Source organism: Lepidochelys olivacea (assembly GCF_965140295.1).
Source record: "Lepidochelys olivacea isolate rLepOli2 genome assembly, chromosome: 11".
NCBI lineage: Eukaryota > Metazoa > Chordata > Testudines > Cheloniidae > Lepidochelys > Lepidochelys olivacea.
In genome coordinates, this window is record NC_140421.1 from 7,897,367 (window position 1) to 7,911,095 (window position 13,729).

Below are 13,729 nucleotides of genomic sequence, written 5' to 3' on the forward strand. Positions count from 1 at the left end.
ATTGGAGCGCACTAGGCGGACTAGTCCATTTGTCAAAGGCAGGGTTCGCTGCTTTTTCTGATCCAGATCTAAAGAGCAGCTTTGCCCCTCGGGACTAGACCGGCCCCGGTGGGGAAGGGTGGGCGGTTCTGACGCACCCAGCCTGTTTCCGAAAGACCCCAAACAGCTGGTATTTTGCCCGCCTAACTAGAAACTAACCCGCCCCGCCTCCCCCTTTAGAGCCGTTCTATTTTTAGCCGCAGATATTGCAATATAAAGAACGCTCGGGGTGTCAAGCCGCCCGCAGAGAGGCGGCTGCCGCTTTAAGGGCCGCGGTGGCGGCGGGGGGGGGGGATTAATGATCAGCGCTGCTCTGGGTCTGCCAAAGGCATGGGGATACGGTAGGCGAGAAAGGAGCCGCTGGGTCCGGCCAGGGCGCTTTCCCCGGGACTGGGCACGACTTGGCGCTGCCTGGTGAGTGGAAAGAGCTGGGAGCAGCGAGGGGTGTGTCCGAGCCCTGTAAAGCGCTTCAGGGGACGCTGGGCTGGGCTGGGCAGCCGGGCTGGGGCGGGCTGGGCTGACAGCGGCCGCTTCCCCTCGGGTGGGAAGGCGGGGAGGGGGCTGGCGCGCGTCGCTGTCTTTTAACACTTCCCCAGGTAGGGTCGTGTGACCCCTTCCTGTGTGGAGGCTGAAGGGCCGGCGCGTGCTTGGGTTTGAAACGTGTCCTGAACAAATCTGCTGTTCAGAAGCCCAAACAAAAGTTGAAGTTCCCCTTCCAGTTCTGGGGAGGGGAGGGGAGGGGAGGGGAGGGGGGGGGGGTTAAAACACTTTCTTCTTAAAAAGAGAAGTGAGCTGAGGTTTGATAGGACAGTGAAGCATTACAGCTCTGTTGGGAGAGAAAACGTGAAATGTTTCTTCGCTGTCTAAAGATGGTTTTCTTTCTAAAACCCCCAGTACTTTCCAGCTCAAACTTTGCGGTAGCGGGTGGCACTCTGCTTTATTTTCTGTTGCTCCTAGCAAGACGTGGTCACTGTGGACACTTTCCCCTTGATTCGGTATGAGCCACGTTTCATAGACTGCTCCATGGAGAGAGATTCCTGGACCATATCACTTTCTCTTTTTCTACGGTCAGGGTCAGAAAGAAATGACTTACCCACAGTAGCGATTTTGGAGGCAACAGCTTCAAGGGTCACCTTCTCAAAAACATTTCAGGGGTGCTGGAACTAGGGCTGCTGGGGTGTGGCAGCACCCCCTGGCTTTAAGTGGTTTCCATCAGATACAGGGTTTACCGTTTGGTTCAATGGCTCTCAGCACCCCCACTATAAAAATTGTTCCAACACCATGGAACATATGCTACTTTCTTTTTTCCATTGACATGATCACCCTTTTTTTTTCTTTTTTTTTTTTTTAAGATATGTGCCTAGTGGGTTTGATTATCTAAAGGTTAGAGGGGCAGGGCAGCGGGTGATTCTTAGTGATAATGTGTAAATTAAATACCTTCTTTTATTAAGTGTCTATCTCTCACAAGAGTGAACCAGTAAGTTCAGGCTTACATTTTTCAAAGCTGCCTAGGAGATGTGGATGCCTATGTATCATTACCTTTAATGGGATGTAGATGTCTAGATCTCTGAAATTCCCCACTTCGTTGTCTTGTCATAAGGTGGTTTTGGACTACTGCATATATTTGAGAGCTGTCTGGGAAGTGGGGCCTTTCATTTTGTACTTTGGTTCTAGAGCCCAGAGTAGTTTGCCAAACTTCTAAATGGGATCTGTAGATACAGAAACTTCTGTCTTTGATAACAAAATGTTTCCATTACCTCTAAGACAATCCCAAATATATTTTAATAAGACAACTAATTAGCTTTACCTCGAGACAAAGTACTAGAAACTTGTGATGAAGCTGAAAACTCCCCAACTACTTCAATTTGTATCTGTGACCACTGGTGATGTGAATTAGTAATGATGCTTTGTACTACTTTCCATCAAGAGCTCTACTTTGCAAAAGTAGTAAATCCCCATTTTACAGACTGAGAAACTGAGGCACAGAGAAGTTAACTGGCCATCTCCAGATGAGGCAGGAAAGGTTAGTGCTGGAATTAGAACCCAGGATGGCTGACTCCCCATCCTGTTCTCTAATCACCAGGTCATGCCATGCAGCAGAATAAGTCTGATTTATTAACAGACAGTGTTACTGTAATCATGTTACGTATCAATTTCTAACCTTTCCAGGGTGAAAGATGGAAACTTTAGACTGTAAGCTTTTGTGTATACAGTCTGTAGCACAATGAGACCCTGGCTGAGGCTTCAAGGAAGTACTGCAATAAATAACGTTAACCCTGGAGCATTGCTCTGTGTAAAGTCAGTTGGCCAAAATTTTCAACTTTGGTTACCTAACATTGAGTATCTTGGCCATTTGCTATACTGGGTCTCATTTAAGGTTACAGTTTTAAAACCAAGCTTATTGCAACTTTTAAGGGGCACCATCAACTGGAAAATCATATTTGTCTGATCTGGAAAATATTGTTGATAAAATAGCTGCAAGTAACAACTCATGCACCAATCTTGTGGTCAGATCTGTGCAGCCAAATGTTTGTATTTGCAGAGTGCGCCACTGAAGTCAGTGGGACCCTGCATAGGAGCAAGGAGCTGTCCACACCAATCTGATTGCAGGATTGGGGCCTGGGATTGCAATAATCAGTTTTTTCTCTATTTATTTTTTTTTACATTTTTTGCATTTGGAAGCACTCTCCCCCTCTGTGTTGCCTTGCACCTGAATCCCATTTAGCACAGGAGACACCATTGCAAAATCAGGCCTCAATCAATTTGTCCCTTGATGGAAAGACTCCTTGGATGAAAAGACCCTTTGCAGAGAAAATAAAAAATTAACAAATAAATATATATAATCTAACCCATGCTGCTTAATGGTCTCTACAAAAAGCTGGATTTCTTTCTCCATTACTCAGTCCCCAAAACCTGACGCTGACAGTGTCCATCTAAATAACGGTTCAAAAATGGGAGACAGAGGCTTGTTCAGCACCAGCTATTATTCATAACTCTTCCTTTAATTGTTTGAATTTCTTCTTCCTTTGCTCCAGTGAATCCCACAAAATACCATGTGTAGCCTGACAATGCAAAGTGGGCTAAATTCATCTCTGGCATGACTGCACTGAAGTCAACAGTGCCCACTTCTCTGGAATGGTGTGATGGGCAGTTTGTATTTATTAGAGCATTTGGTGGGGGTTTTCACAAGCTCAAGATTTTGACAGAAGTAATTGAAAAAAAACAAAGCTTTCCTTTTTCTAAGATTTTTTTTTAAACGGGGACTGAACCTAGCAAAAGCGGGGAGAAAAACTGGATCATCTGGCAGTGCAACCAAAAGATATTTTTTCCTCTTGGCACTGAAAAAGATACGTTGACATTTTGGGGGTGGAGAGAGCTGGGGGGGAGAGAGAGATGAAAGGTTTTTTAAAATAAAACCTGAAGGAGAAGATGTTTTATTCTTCCAAACTGGCAGGACTGCTGCCCCATACCTGCACCGGTGCTGTAACTGGTGCTGAAGCAACTAATGTAAGTCCAAATGAATGTAGTGCAAATTAGTGTAATGAATCATCATAATTGGCATCTTGCCCTAGATTCCCTTGCACTTTCTGGCACAAAATACAGAGATGATTTTATATACCAGGGATAGCTTTCACATCTATTTCAAACCACAGAGTATTCTGGGGTGATCTGAGGAGTCCTTGTCATGCCTAGCAGGGCTTATGCTCTGCTCTGCTGATAATTCCATTTGCACGGTCCATTTGGAGGTCATTGTGAGGGAACTTGTGGTGTTTGCTGTGTCTGTCCTTTTTCTTTTCTTTTTCTTTCCTTTGCTTTTATTTTCCTGCATCCCTGTGGTGGGGGTCAACACACAGTCCGAGGCATCATCTAAACTCTCAAAATAGTGCCTTTGCACTGGCTCAGTGCATAGGGATGAATTTCTTGCTAAATAAGGCAGGAAGTGAAACCAAGTCTCCTGAGTCATAATTCAGTGCTTTAACCACAGGCCCAGCCATCCTCCTAAAACTGCCCATCTTTCCTCAGGATGTGATGTTCCGTGGATTTTATCTAATGGGTCTGGCCCGCTTGTGTGAGGTTCACTCCACTGGTTCCTGCCATTGGGAAACAAGGAGAAACTCTCCAACAGTTGGACCTTCTCTCCAATCTAGCCTGCTTTCTTGCACCCAAGAACTCTGGCATCCTCAGGAAAGAAGGGTGGGTCTCGGGAGGAAGGCTGTGTTTGTGATTAAAGCACTGAATTATGGCTCAGGAGACATGGGGCCACTTCCTTCCTCTGCCACAGACTTTCACTGTGACCTTGGCTAACTCATTTGTTTTCTCTGTGCCTTATTTCCCCAGCTTCTGCTTGCATGGTACACCTTTCTCTGTCTTGTCTATTTCGATTGCAGGGAGGAAGGGATTATCTTTTCCTATGTATACATGCAGCCCCTAATACAGTGGGGCCTCTTGACACAACTGTAATACAAATAATATTAATGAGGCCACAATAACCATGACATGAGACGAGTGTCTTCAGAAGCCACTCTGTAATGACAAAGTGTATAGGGGGCAGTGGGAAAGAGACTCTGATAAGGAATTCAGGTCTCCAGGAGGATATTCTAAACAGGGCCAAGAAAGAGAAATGATCTTAAAAGTTATGGAAACAAACCTTGAAAGTGGCCTTTTAGAAATCCAAGTTGTTGTTCTCGGTGTCCAAGGCACTGAGAAGTTAATGAAATGTAGAGCCAGAAACTTCCTGTCAGGGTGGTTAAGCAGTGGAATATATTGCCCAGGGAGGTTGTGGAATCTCCGTCGCTGGAGATTTTTAAGAGCAGTTTAGACAAACCCCTGTCAGGGATGCTCTTGATAAAACTTAGTCTTGCCATGAGTGCAGGGGGCTGGACTAGATGACCTCTCGAGGTACCTTCCAGTCCTACGATTCCATGATTCCCTTCAGACTAGTTCACGTCATCAGGGTTTTTCTGTACATTATCCCCCCAATTCACAATGAGGGAACTAAGGCCAAAAAGTAATGTGACCTTCCCAAGAGCAACAGTGCTAAGATTAGATCTGGAGAATTCAGACTAACTGAAAACAGAACTGGCATGAAATCGGCAGATGGGAGAAACGTACGCTACTCGGCTTAGGGGCGATGGCACGTCTTGCTGCTACTGCAGTTGAGAACAGAGAAGATCCTTGGGAGGAGACAACACAACCGTGCTGCCATCCTCAAATATCCCCCCCTTCAGACTTGCTAAAGGAAAAACACAGCTAAGGGGAAAATCCAAGATTGAGAAAGAAGCAGCCAACATCTCAGTGGGTCGATTCTGCTTGGGTACTTCAATGTAAATCCAGAGTAACTCCATTGGCTTCAGCAGCTTTTACAACAAGCTTGGCCGTACAGATCTTTCCAAACAGAAGGGAGCAATAGATTGGTAGATATCAAGGCCAGAAAGGACCGTTGTGATCATTTAGTCCGACTCCTGCATAACACAGGCCAGAGAACTGCCCCCAAATAATTCCTGTTTGGTTTTAAGATTTATGGCTCTCTGATTAGCTGTTTTAGAATCAAATGAAGTGGTCACTACGTGTGGGCAAATATTGGTGAGGGAGTGATGCGGAGGGAAAATCTGCATGGGGATACGACTGACTAGATGGCCGCTGCCAGGTGGTGATGAAATAACTATGATAGAATGATGAGATCCAGTGAGATAAGTATTGAGACAGCTGGGGGAAAGATTGATTATTATTTTTTTAAATAGTTTACTGTCTTTTTATGGGTAATCCGGTTTCACATTGGCCGTGTGTGTGTGTAATTTATATTTTCAGTAAGTGATGGCGAGCCATTCACCTGTATTGAGCTGGCAGCAGTTTCATTTGAGGAAAGATAGCCCAGCAGTGAGGGAACTAGCCTAGTAGGTGAGAGACATGTGCTCAAATCCCTACTCCATCACAGACTTCCTGGGTGACCTGGGACAACTTACTTAGGTCCAGATTTTTAAAGGTACTTAAGCATTGCTGCCCTCAGTATGGCAACACCCAACTCTCATTTTCAAAAGAGGTTTAGACACTTGACAATCGAAATCATTCTTGAACAGGAAACGTAGGCTCAAAATCAGTTAGGCATTGCAATGCTGAGTGGAGCAACACCTAAATACCTTTTAAAAATCTGGGCTTTAGCCTCGCTATACCTCATTGCTCCATCTGTATAATGGGAATAACAGCACTTCCTACCTCACGGGGTGTTGTGAAGATAAATACATTAGATTGCGAGGTGCTTGGATACTACAGTAAATGGGGCCATGTAGGTACCCACAGTAGATCAATCATGGGATAGCTTTTTACTATAGCATTTCCTTCAAGATGGCATTCAGCCTCCACTCTCTGCAGCTGCCGCAGCAAAACTCTTGGGGCTGGTTTCTCCAGGCTATGCCCACTTTGCACCAGACAGAAACGGCCAGGAGAGAATTCCCCTTGTAATGTGGCTGCTCCACGCTTCTGAAAACTAGTCCCTTGGTAACTTGTGGCCAAAATCTGCCATCCTTAATTTCCATTTGCCATTGTCTCCACTGCTTAATTACAAACCACAGAGCTTAGCTCGTTGACTTCGAATGGAAGTTTTCTGAGTAGCTCCCTGTGATGTAGCTCTGCACTGTGCTGGCTTCCAAGGTAATGCAATGCCCTGTGTAGCCTGCTCACTCCAGCTCCAAGCCACAGCTCTGGTTTTGGGGATACAAATGGTCTGACTCGAACTGGCCTGCAAGTTCAGCTTTTGCTCTGTAAATAAGAATGCTGGTGACCATCGAAACCCTGAAAGGTCTGTTTTAAATTCTTTCCAAATAGTTGAGGTGTAACTTAATACAATGAATATGATTCTTTCATCACACAAGCCTTTTTATTGCTACAGACTCTGCACACGAAGAGTCTGTAATGCAGCTGCTCACTTCCAAATATGTTCATGTTGGTACTTCAGGTTAACAAGGAGATGGGAACCTGAAAAACTCATTGGTTGGGGGGTTTTATCCCTGGGATGGAGGGGGCCCAGGATTTTCACAACCATAGAAAAATGTCTCCTGCTGGATCACCGATAGCTCTTCCTGCATCAGCCAAATGTAAACTGAGGTTCTCCTTGCCAAATGATCTGGTCCATCATGCTTTTTCAGAGAGATTCCAATTGCCAGTTAATCTGATAGAGACAGAGGATCCATAAACACCTCAGCCGTGCTCTTGTCTAGTCTCAGACTCTGCTTAGTCTCTGAGACTAGACAAGAGCACGGCTGAGGTGTTTATGGATCCTCTGCCTCTTTATCAGATTAACTGGCAATTGGAATCTCTCTGAAAAAGCATGATGGACCAGATCCTCAGCTGGTGTAAACTGGTATAATTCCATTGAAGTAAAAGGGGTTGCACTAATTTACACTGAATGAGGGGGAAATCAAATTCAGCTCCTGTTGTATGGGTCCAACTACCTTTTATATTTCTTGGGTCCAATTCTAATCTCAGAGTTACACTGATGTAACAAACTTCAGTAGTAGAACTCCTGATTTACTCCAATGGAAGTAAGAAGAGACTAGGTTCCTTAGTTAAAAACTCATTTATCAGCTGCTTGTTGTCGTTTGTTATTTGCATTATCATAGACTATCTCTTAATTTAAAAAAAAAAAAAACCTTGATTGATTATTGAAAAAGATAACATGTTCAAAAAACATATGCCTGTTTCTTTGGGATTTGAGCCCTAAAACCCTAAGTCCATTTTGAAATGGGGAATCAGGCTTCAAAGTCACTTGGACGCAGATCCTCAAAGGTATTTAGGTGCCTAACTCCTGTTTGGTGGTCAGTGATGCACTGATTTCAATTTCCCATTGACTTAAGTCCTTTTGAGGAGCTGGGCCTTATGTACTTCTGAAAACGTTTACCAGAAGGTTATTATGACTTAGTTTCTTTAAATTCTCTATTCTAAGATAAACCTGGGTGCCTCTCTTTCCAGATACTGGCTGAAAGGGTTGAAAATAGCAGACTTTTAAAAAACACGACTACCATAGATAATCTTGCTAGACAGGTCTGAGAAGCAGGCCATGCCCATTCTTTAACTCGCTGAAACAGCTGCAGTGGAACTGGTTCATTGTTAATTGTCCATAACCCCGACTGGAAGATGTATGGAAACATTCGTAAGCTACTTAGAAAAGACAATTATGATGATGATTAATATCTCGGCCAGCATCGCAGGCAGAACTAAAAAGTGTTTCTCCAAAGAAAACCAGTGTTGTGGCTTCCCATAGTTTGAAAATAGATCTGTTTTAGTAGTATTTAATTCTCAAATCATCAGTCCAAATGCAGGTTTCAGAGTAACAGCCGTGTTAGTCTGTATTCGCAAAAAAAAAAGGAGGACTTGTGGCACCTTAGAGACTAACCAATTTATTTGAGCATAAGCTTTCGTGAGCTACAGCTTACTCCAATGAAGTGAGCTGTAGCTCACGAACGCTTATGCTCAAATTGGTTAGTCTCTAAGGTGCCACAAGTCCTCCTTTTCTTAGTCCAAACGCAGTTATCAGTGGAAATAAATATACTTGCAACAGTCCCAAATGCTTCAGTAATCACGTTTGCATAGGTAAGACTTCAATTTTCTTACAATGTTTGATTTCTTTAATACTGACCTCAGGTACTTGGCCTCCGTTGCCATAACAGCTGAGCACTTCACAATCTTTAATGGATTTATACCCTCAACACCCCTGTGAAATAGGGAAGTGCTACTATCCTAATTTTTATAGCTAGGGAACTGAGACAGAGAAGCTAAGAGTATGTCTGTCTACACGACGATTAAAAAACCTGTGGCACCAAATCTCCAAGGCTGGGTCAGCTGGCTTGGGCTGCAGGGCTATAAATTAGCAATGTCGATGTTCAGGCTCTGGCTGGAGCCCAGTCTCTGAGACCCCAGGATAGGGGAGATTCTGTGGCCTGCAATGTGTGGGAGGTCAGACTAGATGATCGTGATGATCCCTTCTGGCCTTAAGTCTATTTGACTGTGTAGCTGCTTATTCTTTTTGCAGTCTTGCAAAACTGTTTAAGTGTTGGGGATTTGAATGATTAAATAGCAGAGCAGTTTCTGCCTAGTCTCTCCTTCATTAATGTACCTGCCAGCCCATTTTCCCTATATTTTAAAAATGGTGGAAGTAAAATAACATGAGGTGATTTCAAACTTAAGATAATTTAGACCCCCAAGACAAAGTCTGCTCTTGAGGTTATGGCTTTGTAGCAGGTTGTGAGGGGAAGGGGGTAATTGCCAGCTCAGGTAGACGTACCCCCCAAGCTAGCACACTAAAAATAGCAGCATGGCCACGGTGGCAGACAAGGTGTCTCAGGCTAGCTGCCCCAGTATAGATCGGGGTGGCCAACCTGAGCCTGAGAAGGAGCCAGAATTTACCAATGGACATTTCCAAAGAGCCACAGTAATACGTCAGCAGGCCCCCATCAGCTCGCCCCCGCCACTCCCAGCGCCTCCCACCCACTGGCAGCCCCACCGATCAGAGCCGCCCTCCCCTCTCCCACCCTCTCCCCCCCGCACCTCCTGATCAGCTCTTTTGTGGCATACAGGAGGCTCTGGGAGGGAGGGGGAGGAGGGAGGGCACAGCAGGCTCAGAGGAGGGGGCGGGAAGGGGTGGAGTGGGGGCAGGGCCTGTGGCAGAGCCAGGGGTTGAGCAGTGAGCACCCCCCGGCACATTGGAAAGTTGGCGCCTGTAGCTTCAGCCCCGGAGTCGGTGCCTATCCAAGGAGCCGCATGTTAACCTCTGAAGAGCTGCACGTGGCTCCGGAGCCTCAGGTTGGCCACCCCGTCCTAGATACACTCAGGCAGCTAGCCGGGGCCACTGCAGCTACATTGCTATTTTTAGTGCACTAGCATGAACAAAGCTAGCACGTGTGTGTGTGTCTGAGCTGGGAATTCCACCTCCCAGCTGCTGTGTAGACATACCCTGGATGAGAAAAGCAAAGCAGACTGATTTTGTAGGGTGTCTGTATCCCAATATGCTCTGCAGACTTGGAGGCAAATAACAAAGGGAGAGAAACATTAGGATGTAAAAGCAAAGGAGAAAATGTTTTGGATTTAGACTGGATGAAGGGTCTGTTCCCTTACGACTTGGGAAGAATAATTCCTCCCACTGCAGAAGTCACTGGGTGGAATTCTCTGGCATGTGTCATGCAGGAGGTCAGACAAGATGACCATGTCCCTTCTGGCCTTTAAAATCTATGAGGCAGAGAGATGAAGCATGACTGTGCCAGATGACATGAGCTTGGGGAGACTTACAAAGACAGATGAAGAGCCCAGGTGAACAGTGGGGAGTGGAGAAAAGATGAGGTAGTCAGAGTAAGCAATCTTGGAAAGGGCTTTTAGAACCCAAGGGTTGGAGGGAGGGGGTTGTACATATGCAATTAATATGAAACAATCAAATTTCCAAAAAAAATTGCTAATGTTGACCAGGATCTTGAAATGAATGGGGAGCCGCTGGAGTTGCTTGAGGGTTGGGGCTATGAAATGTGACTATAATATTGCTTCTCACCAGTAGGTCTCAAAGCATTTTACGAAGGATGTCAGGATCATTATCCTCAGTTTACAAATGGGGAAACTGAGGCACAGAGAGGCTGACTTGTGCCTCAATCTATGACCAGAGCGCACATACGTTTATAACACCTCTGATGTGAAAGTCACCTTTTGATACAATTAAAAAAAGACTTTCTGATAGCTGTGACTGAGACTACGGGAAGCTGGCTAATGAGATGATTATGAACTACAGCAAATTATCCCAGGGTTACAGTGCACTAAACACGGTTTAGAAGCCAATACACTAAAAAAAATTTTGTTTTTGGTTTTAGTTTTAAATATGAGGAAATTGGCACAGTGGGCAGAACTGACTGACTGAACTGTCATTTCCCCCTTCCTTAAGACTGGGTGTATACTGAATTCAGGCATTACTTACATGAGGCAAAAGGACATGGACCCAAAAATGTTGAGGGTTCAGTGGCTAAACTGAAACATGCTGTGGCAGGAAATAATCCTGTCCCTTAGCAGCCCTGATTTATAAACCCAAAAAAAAAAAAAAAGGCAGCTGGAATCTGTACCATTTCTATTATGCTTCTGTCCTTTTTCACAGAAAATTGTATATCCAGAAACTTGTCAAGACGTTGTCAACCAGCTTATGTTGTATTACCGCTCACATGGTCAAGGTAAAATATAGCACTGTTGATAGTTCTTTCGACTGATAAGATCTAGACTGAGGCAGATCTTGGCTGTGTCCTTGAGACCTTGTCAAAGCGTGTACACACACATGCAGTCTGTGGGTGGAGTGGGATTCCTTGTGTGAGAGAGAATTCAGAGTTCCATTGAATTCAATGTCAAAACTCTTGTTGACTTCGGGATTTAGCTCAGAAAGAATACAAAGCACAAGTAAGATCCTTACCTGGAGAAACACCTCAGGCCAAATGATGGAAGCCAAGACACTTCACTGCAAAAAAGTGTGTGTTTGATTTTTTCTTTCCCAGTGAGAGATTACCATATTAGCGATCCCACTGTAAAATCCTAGTGGAGACAAGGGACTCTTACTTTTTAGGCAGGGGATAGCTAGGACACATTATACACTGGCACATGGTTGTCCTTGCCCATAACAAAACTGCAGATGCTTTTTCTCCAGTAGGATTTTACAGTGGGATAGCTAATGTGTGTGTTATCCTGTGGAAAAACTACATAAAAAATAAACGTGTGTGAAGACAAAGTCTAAATATGGTTCGGTGAAACATTCCACTGAGTTTACCACAATTACTTAAAACTCATGAGACGCAAAGCAATGAAGCTTATTTAGAAGAGGAATACCAGCTTGTTCAGCAAGTATTCATAACACGAGAACCAGGGGTCACCAGATGAAACTGTTAGGAAGCAAGTTTAAAACAAACAAAAGGAAGTGTTTTGTTTTTTTTTCACACAATGCAGTCAGTCTGTGGAACTCCTTGCCAGAAGACGTTGTGAAGGCCAAGACTATAACAGGGTTCAAAAAAGAACTAGATAGCCATCGATGGACCTATCCTCCATGAACTTATTAGCCAGGATGGGCAGTGATGGTGTCCCTAGCCTCTGTTTGCCAGAAGCTGCGAATTGGACACAGGGGGTGGATCACTTGATGATTACCTGTTCTGTTCATTCCCTCTGGGGCACCTGGCATTGGCCACTGTCGGAAGACCGGATACTGAGCTATATGGACTTTTGATCTGACTCAGTGTGGCCATTCTTATGTTCTTAAGAATGATGCCTCAGCAGAAGGCAAGGATCTGGGTGCATTTGAAAGACTTTAGTATTCTGGGATATCCATCCACCTTTGATTCCTTGGATAAGATCACTGAATGTCATCCGATGAAGTGAGTTGTAGCTCACAAAAGCTTATGCGCAAATAAATTGGTTAGTCTCTAAGGTGCCACAAGTCCTCCTTTTCTTTTTGTGAATGTCAGGAGGAAGCCAATGGGATTTTTTTAATGCAGAATTCCTATTTTTGTTGTGTCCAGTTCTACTTTTCAGTTGATGCATTGATCAAAGTGATGCTGCCAGTTGCTTAGGAAGTGTCTCATACCTTTGGTTAAATGAAGGTGAATCCCATGCAGCATGGCTGTTAGTTTATTATCCATATAGACAACTATGTATAGAATCCTCCAATGATGCCACTGCCTTCTAAGGCAAGTAAATGGTGAGGGCCAAATCAGGATGACTGTGTCCTTTTAAACAGTGCTTATATCTGTGCTGTAACTACTAATCTTCTGACCTTTCTAGAAAGGTCTCTGTCTCAGCTAATGAAGTCCTTTTTTTTTTTTTTTTTTTCTCCTATGTCAAACGGCATCTTTACTGTCCATGCAAAGTAGTCAGGACTTCGGGTTTTTCAGATCTTGCATGAGAGAGCTGCTTCCATGGTTACATGCAGTTAACTATGTTGCGACACTAGAAGGAAGGAAAAATGGGGTCAGCCTTCCAGAAACTGAACTTGTGTGTTTGTGAAATCTACTTATGCCAACCTGATCATAGAATATTAGGGTTGGAGGAGACCTCAGGAGGTCATCTAGTCCAACCCCCTGCTCAAAGCAGGACCAACACCCACTGAATCATCCCAGCAAGGTTTTGTCAAGCTGTGCCTTAAAAACCTCTAAGGAAGGAGATTCCACCACCTCCCTAGGTAACCCATTCCAGTGCTTCACCACCCTCCTAGTGAAATAGTGTTTCCTAATATCCAACCTAGACTTCCCCCACTGCAACTTGAGACCATTGCTCCTTGTCCTGTCATCTGCCACCACTGAGAACAGCCTAGCTCCATCCTCTTTGGAACCCCCCTTCAGGTAGTTGAAGGCTTCAATCAAATCCCCCCTCACTCTTCTCTTCTGCAGACTAAATAACCCCAGGTCCCTCAGCCTCTCCTCATAACTCATGTGCCCCAGCCCCCTAATCATTTTTGTTTCCCTCTGCTGGACTCTGTCCCATTTGCCCACATCCCTTCTGTAGTGGGGGGACCAAAACTTGACACAATACTCCAGGTGTGGCCTCACCAGTGCCGAATAGAGGGGAATAATCACTTCCCTCGACCTGGTGGCAATGCTCCTACTAATACAGCGCAATATGCCATTGGCCTTCTTGGCAACAAGGGCATGCTGCTGACTCATATCCAGCTTGTTGTCCACTGTAATCCCCA

General features: G+C 44.7%; 1 protein-coding gene across 2 annotated transcripts in view; it reads left to right on the forward strand.

The window, feature by feature from the left end:
- Positions 1-240: 240 nt before the first annotated feature.
- The window catches only part of MRAS (muscle RAS oncogene homolog), a 60,043-nt gene continuing 46,554 nt past the window's right edge, over positions 241-13,729 (forward strand). The window contains exon 1 of one of the 2 annotated variants that reach the window (XM_084643819.1): positions 241-453. The gene's annotated coding sequence lies outside the window, so the exon portion shown is untranslated. The remainder of the gene's footprint in view (positions 454-13,729) is intronic. The other variant, XM_084643817.1, reaches the window with a different exon arrangement.